This window comes from Schistocerca gregaria, chromosome 2 (assembly GCF_023897955.1).
Source record: "Schistocerca gregaria isolate iqSchGreg1 chromosome 2, iqSchGreg1.2, whole genome shotgun sequence".
In the NCBI taxonomy this organism is placed as follows: domain Eukaryota; kingdom Metazoa; phylum Arthropoda; class Insecta; order Orthoptera; family Acrididae; genus Schistocerca; species Schistocerca gregaria.
Genome location: NC_064921.1, coordinates 203,684,517 through 203,697,018, shown reverse-complemented (window position 1 = coordinate 203,697,018; position 12,502 = coordinate 203,684,517). Strand labels below are relative to the sequence as shown.

The following is a 12,502-nucleotide window of genomic DNA, read 5'->3' as shown; positions in this document are numbered from 1 at the left end:
CTTACTGTTAAAAATAATGAGAGTGACAAAATGACAAATTTCAGAAAACTACATCTCCTCTCATTTTACGTACTGCAGTACATACTTACTGAGTTCATACACGGGGGCTCCATTCTTGGAGATGATATCTATCTTATACCAAAATCTTATTCCTTACAGTGATAGACCAGGAAAGCTTAATTGATTTTGAACTCTTTGCAACAATAATTTATTTTCGCATTGCTTTGTACTGTGGGTCATGCAAATGCTTATTTGCACACTTTAACATTTTTTGAGTGATTTGTGTAGGTAGGTAAAATTTTTTTAATTGGTTTCTGCTGCTGCACTCATTTTCTGATGTCTTTTGTACAGAAGGATTCAGTCCCCCTTCAGTTCATTTTGGTGGTTGAGTACCCTAATTCAAATTTGTCATGGATTTTTTTTTTTTTTTTTGATTGGGTCATAGTAGATGTTCTTTCAAGACACGCTTTAATGCAAAAGCTGCTGCTATATTATACAGATTATTTAAAGAAATTTGTTTGCATAACCTTGTTTGTTTGTCTAACAAGCTCTAGGGCCTGATTAGGTGTAGCTTTGTTAATGATTTCACTTTGCTTTTGACACAGGCATCAGATTTAAAAATTACTCTCTTTTTTTCAGTTAGTTGCAGGATTTTACAAATGTACATATTGTTTCAAGATTTTACTTTTGTTTTAAAAACAGAAAATGCAGTGGTTTTTTTAGCTATTTTATATCACTTGCACAGCAGACACATTGTGTGCTACTTATGAGTAAAATTTTCATTTGTTAATTTTATTTTGTATGTTATCCTTACACGATTTTATCTCTTTCTCTCTTTCTTTCTTTCCTTTTTTTTTTAACTACGTATGTGTCTCACCCATTCAACTTGGGGACATCGTCTGTGCCCTTCTCTGGGATTTTAACATGATGGTAAGTGAACATGCTCAATTATAAGTTTGATGTATAGTTTGTGCAACACTCCTCTCATAGTTTCCATCTTTAACCCTATATGAAGTGGTGTTTCTTTCTTTCTCATCAGTATGGGTGACTAATCGTTTCTGATTCCAATCTTTTTCAGTTGCTAGAGATGTTAGCACCCTGTGCTTTGTGGATTAGTTAGAAACTTAAAATGTTTGTTACTAACAGTTTTCAGATGTTGTTGTAAGTGTACATGCAGTTTTAGATTGTAGTTAGAGTAATATATGTGTTGCAATGAAACTGTTTGTGTTGGTGTTACTTTTATGTACCCCCAGTTAATTTTTATCATTAAATAGATAGTCTTTCAATCTCTGTCTTTAACATCCCTCTGTGCTTTGTATGTATATTTTCACTAGTATTCTAACACCAAAAGAACTTCTAGTAACTCTGGAAGTAATTTCAAAATAATTTAAAAGTGACAGTGATAAACTTTACTTGCACTCTTCAATGAATCCAGTTTCTGTCTATCATTGTATTAATGGTGTTTCTTGGTGTCCTTTTTTTATCTTCCTTAGGCTGTCTAGAAGCATGTTATAGTAACGCTTATGTTAAACCTGATTCTAATCTTCATTACATGAAAATTAAAGAGAGGTACTATTGTACATGACATATTTATAGCAATGTAGAGCAGTTGAAACAAAAATGTTTCTTGAAAAATTGAAAGGATGTCTGCTTAAAGAAGAATAAAAATTATGACTTAAACATTTGTTTTTCAATGCAGCTGTAAAGGATCAATATTCTAATATTAACTGAATTTTAAAAATTTTCTTCACGGGAGACAACAGAATTGGCAGATTTCATTATCTTTGACAATGCACTCAGAGTATCAGCTGCTTACAGGAATAATTAAAACATTCAGTCATGAAGTACAGGATATTTTGTTTCTTAGTACACATTAAGTTGTTGGATATTATGATTTGTAATAATCCAAATTATAAGTAAGTCATAAGTAGTATTTGGGGGGAATTTCTGGTATTTTTGTGCTGTAAATCATAAGTTCTGCAGTAGTACATAAATTACATGGAAGCATATTTACCATTTAAACTTAATGTTTGTCGAGAATTTAATTATTTTTTCAGGCACCCTCTGGTCTGCGTCACAGCACTTTTTTTTTTCTGTTGTTATGAAAATGTGCTGCATTTCTTCCGTAGTGTTACTTTATTTGGCCATTGACACTATGTGTGTGAACCAGCTGTCCACTTGTTACCTTTCACTTGTGATGTTTGCTAACATTCAACCCAATAAATAGGAGTTACACAACATAACATATGGAAATCTTGTTTACAACCAGTCAGCCGACAAGAAGAATTTGTTTCAGATACTGATCATTCTTATTTCCTTCATTTATTCATCCAGGAATAATCTCTCAGCAATATAGGGATACTCGTCATAAAACAAAGAAGAATAGGTAGTGCAAATACATCTACCCGTAGATTATAAGTTCCACAAGAATATGACTTTGCTGAAGGAACCATCTCTGTATTTGTTTGAAATAATTCAGAAAACCTAAATCTAAGTGTTTTTACAAGGCATTCTCCATCCTCCCAAATATGAAATCATTGTATCAACAATTGGACTGCCTCGTTTAGTTGGTTCTTATTGTACAGTGGTCTTTTGATCATACACAGATGTATTCAAATTCACAACATTGTTATTGTTCCTTGATGGTCTAGTTGCCAAGAACTCAACATTCGTAAGATCAACTTGAAAATTCTGTTGGCGATATTTCATGAGTCAGTGGTTTTGCCAGAAGCTGTACTTTGTCCTGTGCAGAAAACTTACTGTGAATTCTTTTTAATGGGATTAGTTTCTTGAGTAAGTTATATTACATTATTTTGAATGAAACTTTGTTGTGTGTTCCTCTCTTATTACATTATTTAATTGGACAGATAAAAAATCTACTCACCAAGCGACGGCAACACACACACATAAAAAGACTGTTGTGATTGGCAAGCTTTTGGAGCCAGTGGCTCCTACTTCAGGCATAAGGGTTGAAGGGAAAGGAAGAAGGGTAAAGGAAAAGGACTGGAGAGGTTTAGGAAAAGAGGTAAATTTTGGGAAAGTCGTCCAGAACTGCAGGTCAGTGGAGACTTACCATACGGGATGAGAAGGTCTTTTTTGGTAAGTCTCCCCTAACCCATGGTTCTGGGCGACTTTCCCAAAATCTACCCCTTTTCCTAGACCTCTCCAGTCCTTTTCATTCACCCTTCTTCCTTCTCCTTCAACCCTTCTGCCTGAAGGAGCCACTGGCTCTGAAAGCTTGCCTATCACAACAGTCTTTTATGTGTGTGTTCTGCTGCCACTTGGTGAGTAGATTATTTTGTCTATCCAATTAAATAATTTAAATAAAACAGAAAGAAACTTCCACATGGGAAAAATATATTAAAAACAAAGATTCCAAGACTTACCAAGCGGGAAAGCGCCGGCAGACAGGCACATGAACAAAACACACACAGAATTACGAGCTTTCGCAACTGGCAGTTGCTTCGTCAGGAAGGAAGGAAGGAGAGGGAAAAATGAAAGGATGTGGGTTTTAAGGGAGAGGGTAAGGAGTCATTCCAATCCTGGGAGCGGAAAGACTTCCCTTAGGGGAAAAAAAGGACAGGTGTACACACACACACACACACACACACACACACACACACACACACACACACACACACACACCCATCCGCACATACACCAACGTATGTATATGGATATGTGTGTGTGTGTGTGTGTGTGTGCGAGTGTACACCTGTCCTTTTTTTCCCCTAAGGGAAGTCTTTCCGCTCCCGGGATTGGAATGACTCCTTACCCTCTCCCTTAAAACCCACATCCTTTCATTTTTCCCTCTCCTTCCTTCCTTCCTTCCTTCCTGACGAAGCAACTGCCAGTTGCGAAAGCTCGTAATTCTGTGTGTGTGTTTGTGTGTTTTGTTCATGTGCCTGTCTGCCGGCGCTTTCCCGCTTGGTAAGTCTTGGAATCTTTGTTTTTAATACAATTAAATAATTTTATTAATTACTGATTGTCCTCTTACTATGTTGTTATTTCACTTAATTTCATACAGTAAATGATCTGAAAATCACAACAAGTGCATATACCCCACAAAAGAAGCAAAATTAAGTCATGAACTATCTGATAACATACATGGACAAACATAGAATCACCTGTAACCTTTACATATAAGAGTTACTGATCTCAACACTAAGACTTCATGTGCTTGTACTTACCACAAAATTGTGACCCACTTCTCTTAGATTACCTTAAGGGTCTGAACTTGTTATGAGTTGGTGTACTTACCAACATTCAGTATTAACAATCCAAGTTCTTATTCACTGTGAAAACTACAGAAGTTTTCCACATTTTTGCTTGGAACTACGTTGGGGATAGTTGAAAATGTGTTCTGTTTCCGCGTGACAGTACTGCAAGTGAGGTAAGAAGAATAATGGATTCAAAAAACATTTATAAAAATTAAGTGAACTGTCAGTATTGTAGATTGTATTGCACATCAAATCACAAGACAGTAATCTCCAGCTGAATTTGACTCGCTCATATAAAAATGATGAATGAATAGATTATCTGCATCTTACCAGAAAAGCGAACTAAATAACTGGTCAAGGTGCAGCACATTATGTTTATGCTTGAGAAACATGGAGAGGGGGCATTAACAGTGTATGTGCTAGTACTTGTACAAGTGGACTGCTGCAGCGTGCTGCATCTACATTTACATTTACATCTACTTACATACTCCACAAGCCATCCTATGGTGCATGGCAGAGTGTACCACCCTCCACTAATAGTAATTTTCTTTCCTGTACCACCAGGTAAATGCTGGGATGGTTCCCTTGAAAGGGCACGGCCAACTTCCTTCCCCATCCTTCCCTAATCCGATGAGACCGATGACCTCACTGTCTGGTCTCCTTCCCTAAACAACCCCAACTATTTCCTGTACCAGTCGCAAATATAGCAAGGCAGAAATGACACTGTCCAAAAGCTTTCATACAAGTGCTAGTTTCTCACATCTTATGTGTACGGTCCTTAGGCAAAAAGTATGTTGGTGGCAGTAGAATAATTCCGCAGTTGACCTGATAGGCCGGTTCCCCAAATTTCTGCAGTGATGCCTCATGAGCATGGCATTGTCTTCCCTCCAGGGATTCTTAATTGAATTCATGAAGCATCTCCTTTCTACTTGTGTGTTGGTCAAACCTACTGGTAACAAATCTAGCAGTTGCCTCTGAATTCCTCTGCTGTCTTTCTTCAATCTGACCTGCTGGGGATACTAAACACTTGAACAGTTGTTGTGTATGAGTCACACTAGTGTTCTTCAGGCCATCTCTTTTATGGATGAGCTACACTGTCCCAAAATTCTGGTCATACTTAAATAACTTAAAGGGTCAAAGGCTTCTATCTAGTCATTTGCTGACCAGTCTGATGTGGCAATAGAACACAGAAAAAGAAAGCTGAAATTTTAAATTTAAAGTTTAAGAAATCGTTCTTGCCCAAGCAACAGACAAACATACCGCTGTCTGAACAATACCGCTGTTTGAACAGTGCACTGATACCTATATGGAGGACACAGTAACAGGCCTGCCCCTGGTACAAAGAAAAAACTGAAAAAGTTGAAAGCAAGTAAGTTGCCAGGTGTGGATGGAATCCAAATCTCGGTTTATAGAGCATACTCCATGGCATGGGCTCATTACTTATCTTGCATTTGTCACAAATCTCTCACACAGAGCGAAGTCCCAAGCAACTAGAAAAAAGTGTAGTATATAAGAATGATAAAAGAACAGACCTGCAAAGTTACAGATCAGTATTCTTAACATCAGTGAACTGCAGAATTCTTGAGTATATTCTGAGTCTGTTGTGCTAAGATGGAAATTGGTGTACTACAGGTCAGTGTCCAACATAGGACAGTAATTAAACATGGGCTGGCACTTCTCTTTGACAATATTTCTTGGATATTATCCCTTGCGAACATTGGTTCAAAGTATAATATATACACTCCTGGAAATGGAAAAAAGAACACATTGACACCGGTGTGTCAGACCCACCATACTTGCTCCGGACACTACGAGAGGGCTGTACAAGCAATGAGCACACGCACGGCACAGCGGACACACCAGGAACCGCGGTGTTGGCCGTCGAATGGCGCTAGCTGCGCAGCATTTGTGCACCGCCGCCGTCAGTGTCAGCCAGTTTGCCGTGGCATACGGAGCTCCATCGCAGTCTTTAACACTGGTAGCATGCCGCGACAGCGTGGACGTGAACCGTATGTGCAGTTGACGGACTTTGAGTGAGGGCGTATAGTGGGCATGCGGGAGGCCGGGTGGACGCACCGCCGAATTGCTCAACACGTGGGGCGTGAGGTATCCACAGTACATCGATGTTGTCGCCAGTGGTCGGCGGAAGGTGCATGTGCCCGTCGACCTGGGACCGGACCGCAGCGACGAACGGATGCACGCCAAGACCGTAGGATCCTACGCAGTGCCGTAGGGGACCGCACCGCCACTTCCCAGCAAATTAGGGACACTGTTGCTCCTGGGGTATCGTCGAGGACCATTCGCAACCGTCTCCATGAAGCTGGGCTACGGTCCCGCACACCGTTAGGCCGTCTTCCGCTCACGCCCCAACATCGTGCAGCCCGCCTCCAGTGGTGTCGCGACAGGCGTGAATGGAGGGACGAATGGAGACGTGTCGTCTTCAGCGATGAGAGTCGCTTCTGCCTTGGTGCCAATGATGGTCGTATGCGTGTTTGGCGCCGTGCAGGTGAGCGCCACAATCAGGACTGCATACGACCGAGGCACACAGGGTCAAAACCCGGCATCATGGTGTGGGGAGCGATCTCCTACACTGGCCGTACACCTCTGGTGATCGTCGAGGGGACACTGAATAGTGCACGGTACATCCAAACCGTCATCGAACCCATCGTTCTACCATTCCTAGACCGGCAAGGGAACTTGCTGTTCCAACAGGACAATGCACGTCCGCATGTATCCCGTGCCACCCAACGTGCTCTAGAAGGTGTAAGTCAACTACCCTGGCCGGCAAGATCTCCGGATCTGTCCCCCATTGAGCATGTTTGGGACTGGATGAAGCGTCGTCTCACGCGGTCTGCACGTCCAGCACGAACGCTGGTCCAACTGAGGCGCCAGGTGGAAATGGCATGGCAAGCCGTTTCACAGGACTACATCCAGTATCTCTACGATAGTCTCCATGGGAGAATAGCATCCTGCATTGCTGCGAAAGGTGGATATACACTGTACTAGTGCCGACATTGTGCATGCTCTGTTGCCTGTGTCTATGTGCCTGTGGTTCTGTCAGTGTGATCATGTGATGTATCTGACCCCAGGAATGTGTCAATAAAGTTTCCCCTTCCTGGGACAATGAATTCACGGTGTTCTTATTTCAATTTCCAGGAGTGTAGTATGCATCCATATTTAGTCTAAATAAACCTCTGGGAACTGTTTTGATGGTTCATGTTTTTGTATAAGTATTAGTTTTCCTGTTTTGAAATTATATCTTGTCTTTAATGAGAACTTGATTATTCAGACAGCACAAATTTTCTCATAAGTGGAGGACATGGGTTGGAGGTGAGGATCAGAGAATGGACTGAATGGTGCTGATATGTAAGATACCAGGTATCCCACATTTAAGCCATTCACACTTGTCAGTCTTCATACCAGCGAGATCATCCTTAGGAACCAAATGAAATCAAACTTCCTGGCAGATTAAAACTGTGTGCCCGACCGATACTCGAACTCGGGACCTTTGCCTTTCGCGGGCAAGTGCTCTACCTACTGAGCTACCTAAGCACGACTCACGCCCGGTCCTCACAGCTTTACTTCTGCCAGTATCTTGTCTCCTACCTTCCAAACTTTACAGAAGCTCTCCTGCGAACCTTGCAGAACTAGCACTTCTGAAAGAAAGGATACTGCGGAGACATGGCTTAGCCACAGCCTGGGGGATGTTTCCAGAATGAGATTTTCGCTCTGCAGTGGAGTGCCCTTGCCTGCGATAGGCAAAGGTTCTGAGTTCGAGTCTCGGTTGGGCACACAATTTTAATCTGCCAGGAAGTTTCATATCAGCGCACACTCCGCTGCAGAGTGAAAATCTCATTCTGGCTAAAGGATATTATTGTATCCCGCTACTACAGAATAATACTGCAGCAAAAAAACATGAACGGGAGAAAAAAAAAAAAGGAATTAAGTTGCAAAGGAAAAGCGCCATATACAACAACAAAACAGTGCTCATACAAGCGTCTGCCAACAGTAAAGTGTGTCAAAGGCTTTAGGAACACGATGCAATGCTTTATAACAACAAATTGCCTCTGATGAGCGTGACGTGACAAGTGTTTAAATTAGATTCGTTTGAGCAGTTGAGAGTGGGCTCTTGTGCATGCGCAGTTGAGTTGCGTATGAGTAGTACCTTCTCCTGCTTCTGGTTACGGAAGTGTGGCTGGGCGCCACTACTTAATATTGCCCCTGTTCGGAAATATCGTAGATCCGTGGCTGATGTACAGAGCAGTCCGAGTTGTGGTTTGGAGGTGGGTCGTCTTCACGTGACTTGTGTTTACGTTCAGTGATTTTGTTGTTTCCTCTTCGTTTATTGCTCTCACATTAAATTATAACAAAACGGATTTTTGTGGCCGGGAGCTATCAAATGAATTAAAATATGTTTGCATAATTACTGCAGGCTAAAATATGTTAATAGTTACAGATTTTATTTCCACTTTTGACAGTCAAGCATTAATCGCCTTACAGAACAATGCAGTTATTTTTGCCGGTTTGCTAACGAAATTTGGCTTTTATTAATCCTTTCTACTGAGGCAGTCAATTTATTTGAAACAAAGTGTTTAATTTCACATTATTGGCTGCTTTCAACTGTTCACTGCATTTCAAGTGCATGTATGGCATTATGCTGTAATAAATAACAAATCATGAGTACTGGTACTCCAAGAAAATTTACATACGGATGTGCATTTTAAGCCAAATTATGCATTTTAGTATGGTTTGCGAAATCCTGATGCTCTTGAAGTATCCTTTGATGTCTTGTTGCTTTTATGACATAATGTTGGTTGGGTGGTTGTTTCGGGAAGGAGACCAGACAGCGTGGTCATCAGTCTCATCGGATTAGGGAAGGATGGGGAAGGAAGTCGGCCGTGCCCTTTCAGAGGAACCATCCCGGCATTTGCTTGGAGTGATTTAGGGAAATCATGGAAAACATAAATCAGGATGGCCGGACGTGGGATTGAACCGTCGTCCTTCCGAATGCGAGTCCAGTGTCTAACCACTGCGCCACCTCGCTCGGTATGACATAATGTAAGATCGTATAATGTTTTACACGTATGAACATACTGGCTTCCTGCGTCATCGTAGCTGCACAAGCGCGGTATCGCCTGTTATCTGGCGCTCTCTTGCAACTGCTGATACAAACCTCTTTCTAACAGGTTGCGGGAAAATATTGTGAATGGTGGTTTGAAAAGCGTTACATTCAAAGCAGATTTCCTTTTATTCAAGATGTTCATGTGGGAGAATGTACGATGAATTTCTTAAATCACAAAGCGTTTGACTCTCATTTGAAAATCAACTCTTTGAGGATGACCATTTGGAAGAATTTCAAGCCAAGAAGTTGAGACATTTGTGTCCTTATTAAAAATTTTACTGGCGCATTTGTGTGATGGATCTCAACATTATATGTGGAAGTTTAGCTTGTCTTACGACTTATTAATCTTAGAGACCTATATTATATGTGAATGCTATGTGTATTAATTTAAGCCATTAACTTTTCTTATTTGTGTATTCGTGCTACTTAAGAGTGATCTTGCTATTGGCTGACTACATCACGTGTCCTACTGCTGTCTTCAGCTGGCAAGATCACGTGCATGAGCTATGACTGGCTTACAAAAGTGCATCACAAACTCAATGTCAATGCTTCGGAAAGTGACATGCGTTGTTTGGTGGGATTCAAATTTATACCTTCGTAATCCAAAAATAGGCAGCGTACATGTTGCTGCACATCAAAGGTCTTTCAAAACATGTTTTTCCCCCTGAGTTTCTTTTTCTAAAGTTCCAGGAAATTCTATATCGGCATATAAAACCATAAACATTCAAAGGATTGATGAGTTTTACAGTGCCAAGGAAGAGTATACTGTCACTTAACATGGAAAAAGTGTATTTTCACCCAGGAAAAGGTGCATTTTTATCTGCGAAGTCTGGGAAAAATCTGTAAATTTTTTTTTCCTTGTCCGCGTATACACCCTGAAATACTTCAAAAAATTTCCATTAAAATTTTGACCACTGAAGTGTCATTACTTTTTATGCAGTGTGATATAGCTGCTCTGCTCATCCAACAAATTTTTGTGACAGGAACTTAAAAGAACCACCTAGCTTAAAAAACTCCACATTTGCTCCACAAGTACTGTGCTTCCTATCGTAGTGTGGCACTGCTCTATTAAGGGGAACCTACCATTCTTCACCACATAAAGCAGGTCCAGAAATCTGCAGCCACGACTGTCACAGAATTGGCAGAGTCTTTGGTTGAGAACCCCTACTAGACTCCAAACCAAAGAACCTCAATCAGTTCTGGGACCAATGCTCCAATTTAAGCTCTTCTTGCACCCTGCAAGTGGGTCCAGCAGTCTTCACCAGCTGCCTGTACGAAATGAAGATGGCCTTAGAACCCAAATAACAGATGATGTTGGGGTCTACATGAGCCACAACTTGCAGATGACTGCACCCTGCACTCTTGATAGCTGCTGGCAGAGCCACCTCCACACCTTGGATGAAGCCCACCAGCAGACAAACATTGATCAACCATAACAACCACCAACTACTATTGGTATAAACCCATCCAGGCAATAACAGCATCTCATGGTGAGGAATGACTGCTAGTCAGATACAAACACGGTCCATGTTGTATCAGTGAGGGTGTTGTACATGTGTATGAGGAAGGCACATGTTCTATCTTGAGTTTGACTGAGGTCAGATTGTGATGGCCTGGAGACTTCGCATGAGCATTTCATAAACTACACAACTTGTTGGGTGTTCAAAGAGTGCTGTTGTGAGTGTCTTCAACACATGACAAAACCAAGGTGAAACCATGGGGTTGGGCAGCCACCCCTCATTACAGATGTCAGATGTCATAGGCTGGGCAGACTGGTAAAACAGGTCGGGTGATGAACTATGGTGAAACTAACATCAGATGTCAATGCTGGGCAGAGGACAAGTGTGTCTGAACACACAGTGCACTGAACGCTCCCAAAGATGGGCCTCATTATCTGACAACTCATGCGTGAGTCAGTGCTAACACTATGACATCAGCTGCTACGGATGAAATGAGGACATGGCCATTAGCACTAGATGTTGGCACAGTTGCAGACCAGTGCATGGCCTGATAAAGTCCAGTGTCTTCATCATGCCAATGGGAGGGCATTAATTCATTGTCTTCAAGAGGAACAGCTCTTTGACACCTGTACTGCATGATGGAGACAAGCTGGCAGTGGCTCTGTTATGCTCTGGGGAACATTCACATGGGCATCCATGGGTCCAGTGGAGCTCATGCAGGGCATCATGATAGTCAAGGAGTATCATACACTGGCTACAGATAGCGTAGACTCCTTCATGGTGATCATGCTTCCCAATGGCAGTGTCACTTTTGAAGAAGATAATATCACAATGCCAGGAGTGTGTTGGAGTGGTTTGAGGAACACAGTGGCAAGTTCTAGTTGATATGCTGGCGCCACAATTCACCAGATCTGAACCTGACTGATTAGACTTGGGATGCAATGGAATGTGGTGGCAGAGGTCATTGCCCGCTCCCTGGAATTTACAGGAATCAGGTGACTTGTGTGCGCAGATGTGCCAACTCCCTCCAGAAACCTACCAAGGCCTCATTGCTTTTATGGCATGACGTGCCTCTGCTGTTACCTGTGCTGAAGTTGGACATATTGGCTATTAGGTAGGTGGTCATAATGTTATGGGTGACCAGTGCAGAAAGCACACATTGGGTTTCTTTATGGCCCTGGACATTGGTTCCCTAAAGAACTCCATAATGCATCTAACATTTGAGCTTCTGTCAACTAACAGACTCCTCTCCCCGTGTGCCTGTTCAGACTGTGCTGAAGGAAGGGCCACCTATCCACTCACTGGGTGAATTGATAAAGACAACTGGCTAGCCTCCACATCGACTCTCCGCCTCAAGTGATGTGAATGAATTACCTTTCGCTGCTCAAACTGTGGTGAGGGCAGATCCCCCGTATTGGGTACACTGTGGGCTACACTTTATCTTTTGTACTGTGTTATCTTAAATTTGGAAAGGAACTTGACTTCATGAATGATCTTTGACTTTCAGTAATTAACCACTGAAGGATGCAATTATGTTACATATTTGGTTGAACGAACTTTTTTTAGTAATGTTCTTTTTGTCTTTAGCATTTAGTAGGACTTTTTAATATATTCTGAACATGTAGCTTATTTTAGAGAGATGAATTTAAACAGATGACTGTGTCCAAATGTGATTTTCAATTGAATAAAAATTTGTATCC

General features: G+C 41.5%; 1 protein-coding gene across 3 annotated transcripts in view; it reads left to right on the top strand.

Moving 5' to 3' along the window:
* Positions 1-12,502, top strand: part of LOC126336689 (serine/threonine-protein phosphatase 2B catalytic subunit 2-like) — a 778,905-nt gene that overhangs the window by 758,115 nt on the left and 8,288 nt on the right. The window lies entirely within an intron of this gene.